The 21,264-nt window shown below is 37.4% G+C and overlaps 1 protein-coding gene across 4 annotated transcripts in view; it reads right to left on the bottom strand.

The window, feature by feature from the left end:
- FAM110B (family with sequence similarity 110 member B) overlaps positions 1-17,659 on the bottom strand; it is a 433,945-nt gene extending 416,286 nt beyond the window's left edge. For 3 of the 4 annotated variants that reach the window (XM_053715058.1, XM_053715060.1, XM_053715059.1), the window contains exon 1: positions 17,497-17,657. The gene's annotated coding sequence lies outside the window, so the exon portion shown is untranslated. Of the gene's footprint in view, positions 1-17,496 lie in introns of all 4 variants that reach the window. The other variant, XR_008402594.1, reaches the window with a different exon arrangement.
- Positions 17,660-21,264: the final 3,605 nt, after the last annotated feature.

Genomic DNA, 21,264 nt, shown 5'->3' with positions numbered 1-21,264 from the left:
GCTGAAAGACTAACGTCAGCTATCGCTCATGCTCTAAGCTGAAGGTGCGCTAAGATGAAGGACAAATAGTGGAGTTCTTCATTTACCTTTAACCCCTTAAGGACAAGGCCATTTTTCAATTTCTTTCCCTTAAGGACCAGGGCTATTTTTACATTTTTGCAGTAATTTTCCTCTTACTCATTTACTGTACCCACACATATTATATACCGTTTTTCTCGCCACTAAATGGACTTTCTAAAGATACCATTATTTTCATCATATCTCATAATTATTAAAATATTATAAAATGAGGAAAAAATGGAAAAAAACACACTTTTTCTAACTTTGACCCCCAAAATCTGTTACACATCTACAATCACCAAAAAACACCTATGCTAAATAGTTTCTAAATTTTGTCCTGAGTTTAGAAATACCCAATGTTTACATGTTCTTTACTTTTTTTGCAAGTTATAGGGCAATAAATACAAGTAGCACTTTGCTATTTCAAAACCACTTTTTGTCAAAATGAGCGCTAGTTACATTGGAACCTTGATATCTGTCAGGAATACCTAAATATCCCTTGACATGTATATATTTTTTATTAGAAGACATCCCAAAGTATTGTTCTAGGCCCATTTTGGTATATTTCATGCCACCATTTCACCGCCAAATGCGATCAAATAAAAAAAATTGTTCACTTTTTAACAAATTTTTTCACAAACTTTAGGTTCCTCACAGAAATTATTTACAAACTACTTATGCAATTATGGCATAAATGGTTGTAAATGCTTCACTGGGATCCCCTTTGTTCAGAAATAGCAGACTTATATGGCTTTGGCGTTGCTTTTTGGTAATTAGAAGGCTGCTAAATGCCACTGCGCACCACACGTGTTTTATGCCCAGCACTGAAGGGGTTAATTAGGGAGCATGTAGGGAGCTTGTAGAGTTAATTTTAGCTTTAGTGTAGTAGACAACCCAAAGTATTGATCTAGGCCCATTTTGGTATATTTAATGACACCATTTCACCGCCAAATGCGATCAAATTTTTAAAAAAAAAAACTTAATTTGTTTTGCAATTTTAGGTTTCTCACTGAAATTATTTACAAACAGCTTGTGCGACTATGGCACAAATGGTTGTAAATGCTTCTCTGGGGTCCCCTTTGTTCAGAAATAGCAGACATATATGGCTTTGGCGATGCTTTTGGTAATTAGAAGGCTGCTAAATGCCGCGGCACATCACACGTGTATTATGTCTAGCAGTGAAGGGGTTAATTAGGTATCTTGTAGGGAGCTTGCAGGGTTAATTTTAGCTTTAGTGTAGAGATCAGCCTCCCACCTGACACATCAGACCCCCTGATCCCTCCCAAACAGCTCTCTTCCCTCCCCCACCCCACAATTGTCCCCGCCATTTTAAGTACTGGCAGAAAGTCTGCCAGTACTAAAAGTAAAAGGTATCTTATTTTTTTTATAGCATATTTACATATGCTGTTGTGTAGGATCCCCCTTAGCCCCAAACAGCTCTCTAACCCTCCCCCTCTACATTATTGGGAGTCATCTCTGCCAGTACCCAGTTTACAAAAAAATATATATTTTTTATTTTTTTCCCCACTTTTCTGTAGTGTAGCTTCCCCCCACAAAGACTAAACCCCCACCCCCTCCCAGATCACTTCAATTATTTATAATACACATTTTATTCCCCCCCTCTCCCTCTAAATTTAAACAAACTGTTCCATAGTGTAATGGTTCCCACCCGCTACCTCCCTGTGCACACACGCACGCGCCCGCGTCTGTGCGCGCCCCCCAGCTACCCCCACCCACCTCTGCACTCAGCAAGCCATCGATGGCCGCCCACGTCGGCTCCCACCCACCAACGATTGAAGCCATCGATGTCCGGTGCAGAGAGGGCCACAGAGTGGCTCTCTCTACATCGGATGGGGAAAAATGTTATTGCAGTGATGCCTCGATATCGAGGCATCACTGCAATAACCGGAAAGCGGCTGGAAGAGATCAGGATCGCTTCCAGCCGCTTTCAACCCAAACGTCGTACAGGGTACGTCGCTGGTCTTTAAAGACCAGTTTGTGCAAGACGTACCCTGTATGACGTATGTCGTTAAGGGGTTAAACTATGGTTTGTATTTTTATCATCAGTTCTTTGTAGAACACCAACAAATACCACTGTGGCTGCGCTATGAACATAGGTATGATATGGAAGGTAACATTTATGTGCGACAAATACAGAACAGCTGGGCACGTAGGCTTTACATGCTAAGGGGGTTCAAGGAATGAAAAAAGGAGAAATGTTTGTGTACATTGTATTGCATTTTATTTATTGGTTTTGTTGTGCTCCATTTGTAATCTAGGCCAAAATTTGATGAATCAGCACATTTGACTGTTCCATCATAAAGTCCTTTAAAGCAATTTATTCTGAAGTTTAAAATTATAAAATGTATTAACAAAAACTTATCCAATTATTATTATTATTATTACAAGATCTTCAGGGGTTTTTAATTTGACATATCACTCCGATACAATTTTCAAATTTCAGTTTTTAAAACTCAAAATTCTAATTTTTGCAATTAGCTAACATCTGTTCTTAAATGTATTAAATAATGGGCCTTTGCATAAAGTATTGCTCATATGCAGGTTTTTTTGTTTTTTTTTGGGGGGGGGGTTACATTGAAGTGTACATTTTGTTTCCATTAACCCATTCAAAAAGTGTTCAACAGCCCTTATAGGGAAGAAGAAAAACAAAAGTGCTCAAATGGATTCTTATTTAAAGAATCAGTAAATGAAGGTGTGTTACGGCTCACATATTGTTAGACTGAAATCTTATGAGCACAGATAGAAATAATTTTAATCACATTTGTAAAAATAAAGTTATATATATTTTAAATTACCCAAAATGTTAGTTATATAAATGCAATCTCACCGACCATTGAGCCGATCCTGCAGTGGGAGTGTAATCTAGACTTACAGTCCGTCCCATCGGAAGAGCTAATCACGCCCCTAGTAACTCCCATTTATGCGCATTCACAGTCTATTTCCAGGCAAGTGATTCTTGCCGTAAATTTAAACTGAGCATGCGCAATACCTGCACTAGAGCGTAATGCTAGAGTTTCTGTGGAGCTTGATATTGTGCATGCCCAGTATCTCTCCAACAAGCCCTGTCAATCAAGGAACGTGCGCCATTGACACTCAAGGAGCTGCGCGGTCGATTCATAGGGGATAGGTTAGGAAGATACACCTTAAAAAATTTTTTTACATTACCGGCATTGGGCGGCCAGAGTTCAGAACATGAGTTTCATTAAAATTTTAATAAAGATCTACAATGTTTGCAAAGGTGATATACAGCTAGATCATTATATTTACATGTGGCATTTAGAAATATTTAAAGAAAAAAGCTAGGTTTACTGTCCCTTTAAAATAGATGTTTTGTATTCATTAACATGCCATGAGAAACATAAAAGGAATGGGAGTAATACACTAGAGTTCAATTTTTTATTTTATTTAATACAACAAAAAGAAATACAAGCAAAGGAGAGCAATAAAGGACTGTTTATTATATATACACATCTGTGTGATTTTGTTTGTTAAAAAGGTTAGGCCAGCTATCCCTCTGATGTTTGAATAATTTGCGTGAATACATCATTTTCCCTACAGAAATGAACGGTCATACTGAAAGTAAATGTAATGGTGAATGAATGAGTGCCCGGTTTTTAAAAACCTATTAAAAACAGGGGCACTTTCATTCATTTAAAAAAAAAAAAAAAAAAAAAAAAAAAAAAAAAAAAAACTTTACATTGCAGCGTTTTTCTTTTTAAATACTTTCCTATTCTGTAAACCCAGACCGGCGATCCTCCGCCCGCAGCTCCTCTGTACTTAGCACAGCAATGACGAAACTGTCTTCCTCTAATCATGGCGTGCCCCTTGAGCACCCATTTCGTGAGACCATGGAACGATTGGAGGAAGCCGGTTTCGTCATTGCTGTGCTTCCTAGAGAAAAAGGTAAGTATTTAAAATAAAAAAAAAAAGCTGCAATGTAAAGTTTAATGAATGAAAGTGTCCCTATTTCAAATAGTGTTTTTAAAAAACGGGCACTCGTTCATTTAAATTTACATTCATTTGAAGCTTTATTTACTGCAAGAAAAAAATGGCAGATTAAAATTTGTTTTAGATTATGTGACACACACCAGAATTAAGTAATTAAATAATGACATTTAATTCGCACTAACCCCTCATAATCTCTTTAACTAATACATTGTTTATTGTGAAATACAGAACAGTATACAAAACAATATAAAAAGAGTTAACAAAAAAGTACATAGTAAACTTTCATCTCCATAGCATTCAAAAATATTGATGAGACACTGCTGTGATCATTGCTGCACATTAATCTCAACAAATAGGATCAATCATGATTGCCTGACTCACATGAAGAAAATTCACATCATCTGACTGTGCTTCAACTGTTAATCTGACTGGAATTTATAAGTCAGTTTATAAAAATACTTAGCTACAAAGTAAGACGGATGGAAATGTGCCCAGCGCTTAAAGTGATACATTTATAGTTACATATCAACCGTTCTTAAAGGGACAAGAAACCGTAAAAACAATTTTCATGATTTGGACAGAACATAAAATTTTAAACAACTTTCCAATTTACTTCCGTTATCAAATTTACTTCAGTATCTTATCTTTTGCTGAAGGAACAGCATTGCACTACTGACAGCTAGCTAAACACATCTTATTAGCCAATCACAAGAGAAAAATGTGTGCAGGCACCAATCAGCAGCTAGCTCTCACTAGTGTAGGATAAGTGTTTCAACAAGGGATACCAAGAGAACAACGTACATTTGAAAATAGAAGTAAATTTAAAAAAGGTCTTACAATTACATGGTCTAACTGAATCCTGCAAGTATAATTTTGACTTTCCTATCCCTTTAACCCTTTGAGTGCTAAGCACTTTCCCACCTGGGTGCTAAGGTTTTTTTATTTTATATTTTTAAAAAATATATATTTTTTTACTTTTTTTTTTATTTATTTCAGGAAAGGTTAGGCGATTACCTTTCCAACGGTGGGTCTTGGGGGTCTGTAGCTGCTTAGATGCCTGAGATACAGGCTTCTAAGCAGCATGCCCCCTGCTCCTATATATTAAACATTGTTAATGTTAAATAAAGTTGCGCGGTGACGTCATCACGTCATTGCGCGTGACGTCAACACGCAAAACGGGAAGCCCCGGCGATGCCTGGCATTATGCAGCACCGATCGCCGGGGTAGGAGCCCCCAGATCTCCCTCAAGTTGGGAGAGTGCTAGTGACGGCTCTGAGCCGTCATTAGCACCAGAGTGGGAAACTCTGTGACGACTCAGAGCCGTCATTAGCACTCAAGGGGTTAAAGCCTAGGAATTAGCGTTTTATACATCAGAATAGAAGTTAACCAGATAACGAACATGCTGTAGTACTCTTCTGTCATGGTCACATGATTTAATCAGCAATTACAAGTGAGCTGACTAATAATAAAGGGACAGTTAACACCAGAATTTTGTTGTTTAGAAAGATAGATAATCCCTTTATTACCCATTCCCCAGTTTTGTATAACCAACACTGTTATAATAATATACTTTTTACCTCTGTGATTACCTTGTATCTATGCTTCTGCAAACTGCCCACTTATTTCAGTTCTTTTGACAGACTTACATTTTAGCCAATCAGTGCTCACTCCTAGTTAACTTCATGTGCGTGAGCACAATGTTACCTATATGAAACACATGAACCAACGCTCTTCTAGTGGTGAAAAACTGTCAAAATGCTTTCAGATTAGGAGGCGGCCTTCAAGTTCTAAGAAATTAGCATATGAACCCCCTACATTTAGCTTTCAACTAAGAATACCAAAAACACAAAGCAAAATTGGTGATAAAAGTAAATTGGAAAGTTGTTTAAAATGACATGCCCTTTTTAAATCATTGGACTTGACTGTCCCTTTAAGTTGAGAAATAAGGACGATCATTGATCAGTAAAAGGGACATAAAAACACAAAATACTTTCTAGCCACAGAAGAGAGGCTTAGAATGGGAATTTATCTTGTCGGAAAATATATAAAATAGACAAGTATATTTAAATAAATAAAACTAAAAAATTGGTCTCTTTGGTTGGGCACAGCCAGTTTATCACAGCAGCCAAACTCTGCACTCCTGTCTCTTCAACTCTCTGTGTACAAATCCACAGAACCATAATGTAAGATGTTAAAGGGACAGTATACACCCTTTTTCATGTAACTGCATGTAAGAGACACTACTATAAAGAATAATATGCACAGATACTGATATAAAAATCCAGTATAAAACTGTTTAAAAACTAACTTAGAAGCTTCCAGTTTAGCTCTGTTTAAAAGGTTACTGGAACACAGACTGCAAGTGGGAAATAACAGACACTCTCCCCTCCCCCTTCCTTTGCATATGAAAAGACCCTTTACACAAACAGAAGCAAGCTGGGAGTAGGTATATGTCGGTATTCTCCTAAAACTTTGGGGCTTGGTTAGGAGTCTGAAAATCAGAGCAATGTTATTTAAAAACAAGCAAAACTAGCCATTAAAAAAAAAAAACCACACTTAATGGACTATATAAAAATAGATTATTTACAAAACATTTATGCAAAGAAAAAAATAAGCGTATAATGTCCCTTTAAGTTGATGCTTAAAATTACTTTTCTGAAAACCTATTTATTTATTTTTTAAAGAGGAAGAGATGCATGTATTATTTTGGTATAATTTTCATGCCCCTCTAGAGTCCACAACAGAAAAAGAAAATTTCTACACACTCAGCAGGTCCCTTAAATTCTGTAAACAAACTGTAACATGAGTTATAAAAAGCACCAACATTTTACACATAACCATACAGGGGAACACTGTACAAATAAAGCCTCTCAATCTAAGGAGCAAACAGTGAAACAAAGGGGATGTGAATTAAAAAACAAAAATATTCAAACCCTAATAAAACAGTCTACAATTATCAACAACATCTATATGCAATAGCACAAGTATTTAAACTTCATGGGACTAGAATGCCAATGGTTTTTTAAGATGTAAATTTTTCTTTGTACCATTGCTTATTTTACACACAAGTGACACAAGATGGATTTCATTGAATGTTGTGACAGATGTGCAACAGATTTTCAAAACCTGATAAGAAAACTCTTCAAACAGAAAAGGAATCTCTTTTTTTACAACACAATATGTTCTGTATACTGACAGTTATATCATGTACTAATGGTACATACACAAGGCCTACTGTCTGCATCAGAAAAGCCTTCAGAAAGGCCATCATAACTTTTTTCAGAAGCATTTTGAACATGCATATTTATAGCAAAAAAAAAAGCTGCGTAATTGAAATTACAGTAATGTTTTATTTGGGGGGGGGGGGTTCTGGGGTGAATTATTGTATAGAAGATTAGCAAATAAGTATCCCCGCTTGCTTTTCCCCAGAAGTGCTCTGTATAATTGTTACTAATGAACTATGGGTAATATATGCATAAGCAGCTATTAACAACAGCATCTTAGCCTGCATGATAATAGCATTTAAAACATTCATAAACAAAGTATGTATGTGTGTATAACATTGTGTGTGTGTGTGTGTGTGTGTGTCTATATATATATATATATATATATATATATATATATACACACACATTTAAATTTAAATATATGAGCATATGTCTGTCTGTGCATCTATGTATGTGCAATGTATGTGTATGTATGTATGTTAGCCTTAAATGTCTAGGCGCCCCTTAAAGCTTCTAAAAGAATGGCAGCGTCCACCACATGTATAGAAGTTGGCCATCACTGGTCTATAACATCAACAGACCACGGCCACAAAAACATCACGGAGACAGTCATCAGACAATACAGTATCCTTATAGGGAATCCTACTTGGTGCCTAATTTACTACAGTGAAGGCTCCAGAGGGACTCTAAAATATCAGGGGAATGTGAAGAACATCTGTCAGCTTATTTTCAATATTACCCAGGAGATAAAAAGTCTCTTACAGCAAAGTATGAAATCACTGTGTAACTGGCTTTACCTATATTTTTGCCTCTCTACATTTCTTTAGAGACAGGCTGTTTAATCACGGAACAGTAGAGGTAATAGAGACATATTTTAGAATGTCTGGAATACACATAAGGCTAGCCAATGAATTAACCAGTATATATATATATATATATATATATATATATATATATATATATATATATATATATATATATATATATATATATATATATATATATATATATATATATATATATATATATATATATATATATATATAGTGGGGGGGGAAAGTATTTAGTCAGCCACCAATTGTGCAAGTTCTCCCACTTAAGAAGATGAGAGAGGCCTGTAATTTTCATCATAGGTATACCTCAACTATGAGAGACAAAATGTGGAAACAAATCCAGACAATCACATTGTCTGATTTGGAAAGAATTTATTTGCAAATTATGGTGGAAAATAAGTATTTGGTCACCTTCAAACAAGCAATATTTCTGGCTCTCACAGACCTGTATCTTCTTCTTTAAGAGGCTCCTCTGTCCTCCACTCATTACCTGTATTAATGGCACCTGTTTGAACTTGTTATCAGTATAAAAGACACCTGTCCACAACGTCAAACAGTCACACTCCAAACTCCACTATGGTGAAGACCAAAGAGCTGTTGAAGGACACCAGAAACAAAATTGTAGACCTGCACCAGGCTAGGAAGACTGAATCTGCAATAGGCAAGCAGCTTGGTGTGAAGAAATCAACTGTGGGAGAAATAATTAGAAAATGGAAGACATACAAGACCACTGATAATCTCCCTCGATCTGGGGCTCCACGCAAGATCTCCCCCCGTGGGGTCAAAATGATCACAAGAACAGTGAGCAAACATCCCAGAACCACATGGGGGGACCTAGTGAATGACCTGCAGAGAGCTGGAGCAACGTAACAAAGGCTACCATCAGTAACATACTACGCTGCCAGGGACTCAGATCCTGCAGTGCCAGACGTGTCCCCCTGCTTAAGCCAGTACATGTCCGGGCCCATCTGAAGTATGCTAGAGAGCATTTGGATGATCCAGAAGTGGATTGGGAGAATATCATATGTTCAGATGAAACCATAGTAGAACTGTTTGGTAGAAACACAACTTGTCGTGTTTGGAGGAGAGAGAACACCATACCTACTGTGAAGCATGGGGGTGGCAACATCATGCTTTGGGGCTGTTTCTCTGCAAAGGGAACAGGACGACTTATCCGTGTACATGAAAGAATGAATGGGGCCATGTATCGTGAGATTTTGAGTGCAAACCTCCTTCCATCAGCAAGGGCATTGAAGATGAAATGTGGCTGGTCTTTCAGCATGACAATGATCCCAAACACACCGCCCGGGCAATGAAGGAGTGGCTTCGTAAGAAGCATTTCAAGGTCCTGGAGTGGCCTAGCCAATCTCCAGATCTCAACCCCATGGAAAACCTTTGGAGGGAGTTGAAAGTCTGTGTTGCCCAACGACAGCCCCAAAACACCACTGCTCTAGAGGAGATCTGCATGCAGGAATGGGCCAACATACCAGCAACAGTGTGTGACAACCTTGTGAAGACTTACAGAAAACGTTTGACCTCTGTCATTGCCAACAAAGGATATATAACAAAGTATTGAGATTAACTTTTGATATTGACCAAATACTTATTTTCCACCATAATTTGCAAATAAATTCTTTCCAAATCAGACAATGTGATTGTCTGGATTTGTTTCCACATTTTGTCTCTCATAGTTGAGGTGTACCTATGATGAAAATTACAGGCCTCTCTCATCTTCTTAAGTGGGAGAACTTGCACAATTGGTGGCTGACTAAATACGTTTTTTATATATATATATATATATCACATAGAAACACCCAGCACTCACCAGCTAGCTCACAGCTAAGATAAAATCACAACTGGAAAGGTTAGTCACCGCATCTGGCCAAATGGGAAAGCTCAGGCACCACGTCAAGGTCCTTTCCACCGCCTGAGTCCCTAACACAGGCACACCATCATGCGAGCTCACAAAGCCAAACAAACTGAGAACAAAGAAGGGGTGCACAGGTGGCTGTAATCACCCATAGAAAATACAAAACATGGAAGGTAACTGCACTCCAAGACCAGATCAGGTACACATCCTGTGACTCAGTAACATCCAGCCCTGGGTGCTAAATAGCACTCCAAAAAAGCTGTGATGTCACCAGAGCTTTGTGAGGTCGCATGATGGTGTGCCTGTGTTAGGGACTCAGGCGGTGGAAAGGACCTTGACGTGGTGCCTGAGCTTTCCCATTTGGCCAGATGCGGTGACTAACCTTTCCAGTTGTGATTTTATCTTAGCTGTGAGCTAGCTGGTGAGTGCTGGGTGTTTCTATGTGTTGTATTACTTTTTATTTGTAATCTCCCTTGTTTCTTGCACCCATTCCGGACTGGGGTTAACTGCCTGTGGCTCTGGTGACATCACAGCTTTTTTGGAGTGCTATTTAGCACCCAGGGCTGGATGTTACTGAGTCACAGGATGTGTACCTGATCCGGTCTTGGAGTGCAGTTCCCTTCCATGTTTTGTATTTTCTATGGGTGATTACAGCCACCTGTGCACCCCTTCTTTGTTCTCAGTTTGTTTGGCTTTGTGAGCTCGCATGATGGTGTGCCTGTGTTAGGGACTCAGGCGGTGGAAAGGACCTTGATGTGGTGCCTGAGCTTTCCCATTTGGCCAGATGCGGTGACTAACCTTTCCAGTTGTGATTTTATCTTAGCTGTGAGCTAGCTGGTGAGTGCTGGGTGTTTCTATGTGTTGTATTACTTTTTATTTGTAATCTCCCTTGTTTCTTGCACCCATTCCGGACTGGGGTTAACTGCCTGTGGCTCTGGTGACATAACAGCTTTTTTGGAGTGCTATTTAGCACCCAGGGCTGGATGTTACTGAGTCACAGGATGTGTACCTTATCCGGTCTTGGAGTGCAGTTCCCTTCCATTATATATATATATATATATATATATATATATATATATATATATATATATATATATATATATATATATATATATATATATATATAGTGGGGGGGGAAAGTATTTAGTCAGCCACCAATCACACACACACACACAATGTCCCACAAAAGTGAGTACACCCCTCACATTTTTGTAAAAATGTTATATCTTTTCATGTGACAACACTGAAGAAATGACACTTTGCTACAATATAAAGTAGTGAGTGTACAGCCCGTATAACAGTGTAAATTTGCTGTCCCCTCAAAATAACTCAACGCACAGTCATTAATGTCTAAACCGTTGTCAACAAAAGTGGGAACACCCCTAAGTGGAAATGTCCAAATTGGGCCCAATTAGCCATTTTCCCTCCCTGGTGTCATGTGACTCGTTAGTGCTACAAGGTTTCAGGTGTGAATGGGGAGCAGGTGTGTTAAATTTGGTGTTATCGCTCTCACACTCGTCACTGGAAGTTTAACATGGCACCTCATGGCAAAGAACTTTCTGAGGATCTGATAAAAAGAATTGTTGCTCTACATAAAGATGGCCTAGGCTATAAGAAGAGTGCAAGACCCTGAAACTGAGCTGCAGCACGGTGGGCAAGACTATACAGCGGTTTCACGGGACAGGTTCCACTCAGAACAGGCCTCTTCATGGTCGACCATCAGTGCTGCCAGCATTGCTGCAGAGGTTGCAGGGGTGGGGAGTCAGCCTGTCAGTGCTCAGACCATACGCCGCACACTGCATCAAATTGGTCTGCATGGCTGTCGTCCCAGAAGGAAGCCTCTTCTAAAGATGATGCACAAGAAAGCCTGCAAACAGTTTGCTGAAGACAAGCAGACTAAGGACATGGATTACTGAAACCATGTCCTGTGGTCCGATGAGACCAAGATAAACTTATTTGGTTCAGATGGTGTCAAGCGTGTGTGGCGCCAACCAGGTAAGGAGTACAAAGACAAGTGTGTCTTGCCTACAGTCAAGCATGGTGGTGGGAGTGTCATGGTCTGGGCCTGCATGAGTGCTGCCACACTGGGGAGCTACAGTTCATTGAGGGAACCATGAATGCCAACATGTACTGTCACATACTGAAGTAGAGCATGATCCCCTCCCTATGGAGACTGGGCCGCAGGGCAGTATTCCAACATGATAATGACCCCAAACAGACCTCCAAGATGACTACTGCCTTGCTAAAGATGCTGAGGGTAAAGCTGATGGACTAGCCAAGCATCTCTCCAGACCTAAACCATATTGAGCATCCTCAAACAAGAGGTGGGGGAGCGCAAAGTCTCTAACATCCATCAGCTCTGTCATGGAGGAGTGGAAGAGAACTCCAGTGGCAACCTATGAAGTTCTGGTGAACTCCATGCCCAAGAGGGTTAAGGGAGTGCTGGAAAATTATGGTGGCCACACAAAATATTGACACTTTGGGCCCAATTTGGACATTTCCACTTAGGGGTGTACTCACTTTTGTTGCCAACGATTTAGACATTAATGGCTGTGTGTTGACTTATTTTGAGGGGACAGCAAATTTACACTGTTATACAGGCTGTACATTCACTACTTTACAGTGTAGCAAAGTGTAATTTCTTCAGTGCTGTCACATGAAAAGATATAATAAAATATTTACAAAAGTGTGAGAGGTGTACTCACTTTCGTGGGATACTGTGTGTGTGTGTATGTGTATATTTATATACGTGTGTGTGTGTGTGTGTGTGTGTGTGTGTGTGTGTGTGTGTGTGTGTATGTATATATATATATATATATATATATATATATATATATATATATATATATACACACACCTCTGATGAAGCTCATGTACCCATGCGCAAAACACGTCAGGTGTTAAGGCTTTGCTCTCACCTTATGTATTAGCACCTTGCTCAAATAAACCTGTGTTGAACCAGCCGTGGATGATTTTTCAGCCTCCTTTGTTCTCCTCTTTGGGGAATATATATATATATATATATACACACATATACACGTTTTTCATTACACATAAATACATAATACTAATAATATTATTTTTAGAACAATAATCCAATATAAACTGGATTTGTATTTTACAGCCACAAACAAAAGGTCTAGAAAGAATCCAACCGCATCAAGCTAAATTTTTGGTGCAGCTAGTAGTGGCCAGCAAGAAGAAGTGTGGGGCAAGCCATAGGTATCTTGGGGACTATAAACCAGGGCACCAGGGCCTAATTTTAAAGGTGCCAGTAGCTCCCTGGCTTTGTCGATCCCTGAATTAAGCTTATACTTGATGTACCTGCTACTCCGCTGACTAGGTCAGAGGCGGCAAACTTGCAGCACTGATTACATATTGTTGGCTTTCGACCTCTGGGGCATCAGATATATTGCTTAATTTCATGGTCTGCAGTTATACTGCGTAATAACATACTTTTCTTATGAATGAATGTAATATAATACTGTATATCAGAAATTAAAGAGCCATTATAAATCGGAAAAATACATGCTGCTCTATTCCATTAATGTAATTTTAAGACTATCGACCCTGCAGTACTGTGCGTTTTTGCCCCTGCAAAATAAGAATACCCCTTGGGACTTGCAGTGCACTGCTGGTCCTGAGAATAAAAACGCAGCTGATCCAATCAGCAGCGCTAGCCACACGACTCAAATGTGCAACTGGCGCTGCTGATTGGATCAGCTGCATTTTTATTTGAGGGACCAGCAGTGCCCTGCACGTCCTGTGCAGTATTTCTACTGTGTGTTTAACCCAATGCAGAGGTTGAACACACAGTGCTGAAGGGTCGATAGTCTTAAAAGTTAATGCTCTACAAGATTAGAGCAGGTCATTTTTCCAGCACCATTTTGGGCACACAAAAAAGTTTGTTAACCCTGGAGTATTGCTACTAGTTACTCATTCATGAGCAGATAAAAACAAAACGGAGAATCTTTTTTTAAGTAATTTCCAATGAATGTCTGTGTTTACGGTTTTCTAGGCTACGCTAACAGCATTAAAATCATTTTACAGCAATAACGCAAGTAATCAAAGAACAATTTTATAATGAAGATGTTGATCTTCAACTTTGTAATCCTTATAATGTGATTCACTAACTGCACACACCGCTTTACCAGTGTGACACACTCCTTAGTGATGCTAAACAGTCTGTACATGGAATGAACATTTAAACAATAAACATCCTATTAAATTCCAACCCAAGAGGGGAAAGTTCCAAATGAAAGACATTCTAGTGTAAAAATTACATGTTCTAATTGGATAACATTAAAAAAAGGACTTGAAACCCAAACATTTTCTTCCATGATTCAGAATACAATTTTAATCAACTTTCCAATTTACTTCTATTATCTAATTTGTTTCATTCTTTTGGTATCCTTTGTTGAAGAGCCAATAATGTGAGGCATATAAGTGCAGCCACCAATCAGTATCTCCTGAGCCTTCCTATGTATGCAAAACAATGTTGATAACAAAAGTAAATTGAAAAGTTGTTTAACATTGCATGCAGTCTCTGAATCATAAAAAAATATAAAAATGTTTCATTTCCCACTATGGGTTTAACCCATGCAAAATATGTTAATTAGGTAAAGAGCAGCTCCCAAGAAGAAAACAGCTGGCGATTAGTAGGTGGTATGACTACCATTCCTTATTGGATGACTGGCTGCTTGCAGCTCCCAAGCAGACTTTACCCATTTGTTTAAACCTTTGCATTGGTTAAATGCATAGTTAGGTAGGGTCAGTAATGAACATCCTCCAACAAATTCATTTTTTGCATTAGAATGTGTGATGTCAAAATTAAAGGGACACTGAACCCACATTTTTTTCTTTTGGGATTCAGATAGAGCATGCAATTTTAAGCAACTGTCTAATTTATTCCTATTATCAAATTTTCTTCATTCTCTTGATATCTTTATTTGAAAGGTGAGAATGTAAGTTTAGATGCCGGCCCCTTTTTAGGTGAACAACCTGGGTTGTTCTTGCCGATTGGTGGATAAATTCACCCACCAATAAACAAGTGCTGACCAACATCTGAACCAAAAATTGGCTGGCTCCTTAGCTTAGATTGCCTTCTTTTTCCAATAAAGATAGCAAGAGAATGAAGAAAAAATGATAATAGGAGTAAATTAGAAAGTTACTTAAAATTGCATGCTCTATCTGAATCACAAAATAAAAAAGGGGGTTCAGTGTCCCTTTAAAGTTGCATGATTCAGATAGAGCATGTAATTTTAAGACACTTTTAAATTCACTTACTTTTTTTTAAAATGTACTTTGTTCCTTTGCTGAAAAATAATGCATATATTGTGCACTACTAGAAGCTAGCTGGTGAATGGTGGCTACTGGCTACACATAGTCTCTTGTCATTGGCTCAACAGATGAGTTCAGCTAACTCTCAGTAGTGCATTGTTGCTCTGGAGCTGACTTTTAACTGTGTTTGATACCTTGGCAGAGGTTAAAAACACACGGTTATATATACAAGTAATAGTGCAATAATAAAATTATTATAGCCTATTACAGCATTTTATTTTTGCACTTTTACATCCCTTTAATATTAGAAGCTATAATATGATGGCCAGGCTTTTCCATTTTGGTCTCCTTTCAAATAAATGAGTGATCATATCAAGTCTGGTTACAGCATATCATATGTATTTTGGTTACATTATTACTACTATACATAGATATGGAATTTCATAAAAAAAATAACAAAAAATCAAGATTTCTTAAAATATTTTGCAAACAAATGAAGTTAAAGGGACTTTATCCATTAGAGTATGGAATCTTCAAACTAGCTACCCTGCACCTCTGTGTGTTTAACCCTAGCAAGTGGATTAAACACATAGTAGAAGTACCGCTTCAGACCCAAAAAGCACTATTGGTCCAGAATAGAAGTTGCTGCTCACCCAATCAGCGGAGCTAGTCACATGACTTAGCTGTGTAACTAGCGCTGTTGATTGGACCAGTGTCAGAGCTCTGCGGGTCCCAAGTGGTACTTCTATTATGTGTTTAACCCCTTTGCTGGGGTTAAACACATAGCATTAAAGGTTCACTAGACAGAAAAAAAAAAAAAAAAAAAGTACATGCTCTAAAGTATTAGTACAAAATTATTGTAATGCTCCTTCAATGTACTGAACCAGAAGATGAGGGCTTGTCACTACAGTCTACCAATGAATACAATATTAATACGATGATAATCCATCAACAAACATGTATCTAACTATACTCTGTAATTGTAAAACAACTGCAAACTTATTATTATTATTATGTGAATAGGAAGTTAAGTAACCAATACAGTTTTATATAAAGTACTCCCGTATCACAGTGTTATAAATCACTATAACATTTGCATAAATGCCACCAAATATGAACTGCTGGAAAAAAGGACAGAAAGGTTCAAGCTGGATAAAGTGACATCAACGCATCTGTAATTGAATTCCCTTTGATTCATGTTTTAAGAATAATAAAAATATAAATTGAAAAACTATACATTTAAAAACAAGCAAATTTATAAAAGTTATAAAGCATATTTGATAAGCACAATCATAAAAACACTTAAAATCCAAGACATTATAATGAATTGTGACTTTAAAGCACAGGTTAAAACTAAATAAAACAAATAGCTATAAACAGCTTCATGGAGCAATAGAAATGCAATAAATGAGACCTTGTTTAAACTAATTTTTGGCAGAAGATAACACTTGTTTCACTTTTTGGTAGCTAAGGGGTTAAAATATCTCAGACACCCATGACTTAAGGCCTGACAGACAAACAAATAAGCTAATCAAGTGTTATGATGTCATATTAAGCACATGTCACCAGGAATACCTATTAAAAACATGCTTTCATTTATATTTACAGTAAATATATAATTCTGAATACATCATCTTAGCTTTGTAATCTTTGTTATAGCTGCCAGTATAGAACAAAGACTTCTCATTAAGGATTCAGTGACAGCTGTTTATGCACTGTACCTGTAGGAGCCTCAATTCACTGACCATTCATATAAAACTGAAAACAAAACAAAATTATATTTGTCAAAACAGTCAAATTATTTATTAGAGAACCCCACGTGAAGTGTTTTGTGCCTTCATCCAGAATAAGAACACTGCTGACAAAGGAAAGGGAAACTAGAAAAAAAACACAATGGGAACAATAGCCGGGTTGTTGCTATACAAATAACCTTGGTAGCACTTTCTCCCATTAATGTTTTACGCTGGAATTTAGTGTGGATCATGCATTTTTCCCCTCAATAGATGTAAGTGAAAAGAATAATTTATTGCAGATAATTTGCTGACCTATACAATGCACTTCTCCTGCACTGTGTAACAGCAATATTGTCCTAATAATTACAGATGTGTAGTTAAACCATGATTTGCAAATTACATTTACAAATAACACTTTCTTTGAAATGTCCTCGTCTTAAGCTAAGCACAGATAAGCATCTTGGATAACTGGGCATGTCTATTTGCAATCGTTTAGTCCCCAGTCTGCAGTCAAAAGAACTCACCTTTAATTCTTGCACATTTCAGTACCAGCAAAAAAAAGTCCACAATGATGCCAATAGTAAGTACTGCAGCAGATGAGCGGCAGAATGCAGAACCCAAATCCGGCGAACACCTTCTGCCAGAAGCTCGCTGATGAGCTCAAATACAGAGCAGTACAACAGTGAATTAAAGCTGCCAGTAGGAACAGCTCAGCCCTTCCACTTCCTGGGGAGGGGGAGGGATCACATAATGCTCCTTTTTTGTGTTTTTTATCAGGGTTTACATTTTCATAAGAAACTATCAGCGCCACCTAGCTACAGTTTTTATCTAAGCAGTCAGTGTAGTTCAAATACTAGGAGACGAATGCTAAAGATTCTTCCCCAGCAAAAAAATCAAATTTTGTCTTCACACTGAAACAAAGTGACACTATTTATTTGTATTTAAAGGGACACTGAACCCAATTTTTTTCTTACTTGATTCAGATAGAGCATGCAATTTTAAGCAATTTCTAATTTACTCCTATTATCATTTTTTCTTCGTTCTCTTGCTATCTTTATTTGAAATAGAAGGCATCTAAGCTAAGGAACCAGCCAATTTTGGGCTCAGCACCCGGACAGCACTTGTTTATTGGTGGGTGAATTTATTCACCAATCAGCAAGAACAACCCAGTTTTTTCACCAAAAATGAGCCGGCATCTAAACTTACATTCTTGCTTTTCAATTAAAGATACCAAGAGAATAAAGGACATTTGATAATAGGAGTAAATTAGAAAGTTGCTTAAAGGGCCATAATACCCAAATGTTTAAACACTTGAAAGTGATGCAGCATAGCTGTAAAAAGCTGACTAGAAAATATCTCCTAAACATCTCTATGTAAAAAACAAAGATATTTTACCTCAAAAGTTCCTCAGTAGCCACCTCCCATTGTAAAGGATTTCTAAGCAGCATTTTAGTGTGTCTGTCCTGGGACAGCTGAAAGGATGAGCCTCGTGAACTCTCATATTATTTCACCAATCAGGTAAAGGAAGTTTACTATGAAATCTCATGAGAGTTAAGTCAAATCTCATGAGATCACAGTAAGAGTTCATGACCTCAGCACTGCTGATGCTGATTGGCTGCTGTTCATTTCTTCTTTTTTTTTTTTTTTTTTTTACCTGCAGCTGGGAGCAGGTGAAGTATAACTTTTTACACAGAACTTACTCTGCTGAGCTGAGGAAGTTGTGATATAAATTTCTTCCTTTTTTACATAGAGATGCTCAGGTGATATTTTCCTGTCAGTTTTTTACAGTTATACTGCATCAGTTTCAAGTGATTTAGCATATGAGTATTATGTCCCTTTAAAATTACATGCTCTATCTGAATCACAAAATAATTTTTTTTGGTTCAGTATCCCTTTAAGATGACGAGGTCCGTTCTCCAGGTCATAGTATGGCTCAGTAAAATCACACTATTATGATTTGAAAAATTAGTGTGCAAAACGTTCCTTGTGTGCAACAATATAAGTTCGTGAAATTAGATTATCTTTAAAAGTAAACTATATTACTTATGAAAGGTAAAATAAGTGTTATGTTAGTAAATATTTAATGACACCTTAAAAATGTTTCACAACTTTTGATTAGTTTTTAAAAACAGTAATAATATAGTTAAAAGGACATGATTTGTTTCTTTCATGATTCAGATAGAACATGCAATTCCAAACAACTTTCTAATTTACTTCTATTATCTAATTTGTTTTGTTCTCATGATATCCTTTGTTTAAATGGATACCTAGGCAGACTCAGGAGCTTCTGATTGGTAGCTGCACATATATGCCTAATGTTATTTGCTCAAGTTAATGAAGCTAATTAGATAATACAAGTGCATTGGGAAGTTGTTTAAAATTGTATTCAATAACTGAATCATGAAAGAAAAAATGGGTTTCATGTACCTTTAAAAAAAAGGGGGGGGGGGGCCACAAAGGCACAGTGCTCCTATTTAACTTCATTGTCAAAAAAAGTAAAAGGTTAGAATAAATATAGTTAAATAAAAAGCTTATACTAAGACTACAAATGCAGATAATTAGAAAGGAACTGATTTGCAAAATATATTTGATGTATGTGTGAGATGACACATTTTGTGACATCATCCAATATATAAAAATCTTTGACACAATTGGCAAGCATGCACACCCTACTTTTACCATAGCAATTTATTGTTTTTTGTATTTTTGTATAGTTGTGTTTATCTTACTTTTTGCCATTCATTCTATTAAATAGCATAAAAACAACCCATATTTCCTTTAGCAAGAATATAAAAATACAAAATCCAATTTTTTTATCATAATTTGACAGTATCTTTCTTATATAACATACTTCATGCAGAAAGCTCCTTTATTTGTTTCAAGTGATTGCCGTTCTTAGCTGTTCAGGCAGCCCACGGCAGAAATTTATTTTGCTAAGAAGTGACGTTTTCACCTCTTAGCAAATAGCGTGCGGGAAATCCAGTTCCCATGGGCGCCAAGCTGGATTTACCGCACAGCTATTGGCTAAGAGGTGAAAACGTCACCTCTCTAGCAAAACAGCGATCTGCCGTGGGCTTCCTTAGCAGCTCAGAACGGCGATTGCTTGAAATAAATAAAGGCGCTTTCGGCATGAAGTATGTTATACTTCATGAATGAAAGTTCCCTTTATTTGTTTCAATAGTCAATCCTAACATTTCAAAAACGCTTGGATTGACTTTCACTTTAACTTTAGGGAAAATCTTTGAATGGTTTAACGGCGACCAATCGGAATCCATCTGTTTGCTTCCAATTGGTTGCCGTTTTATTTAAATTCTCGGCCGGCCCAGAAGATTTTTAATGACTTATTTTTAATTGAAAATGGCCCATTTACATGCCGAAATGCATATTTATTATTTTATTTGTTTTTCTGATTTTTTCTTAAATATTATAGATACAGTAAAAAATATATATAAATTCTATGAATTATTTACAATGTTTTACAGTATCAATAATAATATTTAATAGTTATTATTAATATTTTTTAATATTTTATATGTAATATTTTAATAACGCGACTTAAGATAACAGGTATAGGTAGTATTACAGTTATATAGAAATCAGGGATAGGCACAGACAAAGGCTGTGGCAGACATTTTCCAAAGTACAGACCTTAGTGAAGGACACCAAGGTACATTTGAAATTAAAAACATAATTTTATAGTGCTGGGTGTTATTATACTGATGCAGATACCACTGACCCTATAACCAGCCCTCCTCTGGCTATACCCATGTGCCAGTGTCACTATTGTATCATTATATAGTACTGGGTGTTATTATACTGATGCAGATACCACTGATCCTATAACCAGCCCTCCTCTGGCCATACCCATGTGCCAGTGTCACTATTGTATCATTATATAGTGCTGGGTGTTATTATACTGATGCAGATACCACTGATCCTATAACCAGCCCTCCTCTGGCTATACCCATGTGCCAGTGTCACTATTGTATCATTATATAGTACTGGGTGTTATTATACTGATGCAGATACCACTGATCCTATAACCAGCCCTCCTCTGGCCATACCCATGAGCCAGTGTCACTACTGTGTCATTATATAGCGCTGGGTGTTATTATACTGATGCACATACCACTGATCCAATAACCAGCCCTCCTCTGGCTATACCCATATGCCAGTGTCACTAATGTGTCATTATATAGCGCTGGGTGTTATTATACTGATGCAGATACCACTGATCCTATAACCAGCCCTCCTCTGGCCATACCCATGTGCCAGTGTCACTATTGTATCAT

The sequence above is a fragment of the Bombina bombina genome, chromosome 5 (genome assembly GCF_027579735.1).
Source record: "Bombina bombina isolate aBomBom1 chromosome 5, aBomBom1.pri, whole genome shotgun sequence".
NCBI classification, from domain to species: Eukaryota; Metazoa; Chordata; class Amphibia; order Anura; family Bombinatoridae; genus Bombina; species Bombina bombina.
The sequence above is the reverse complement of the archived record's forward strand: the minus strand, read 5'-3'. Positions and strand labels throughout refer to the sequence as shown.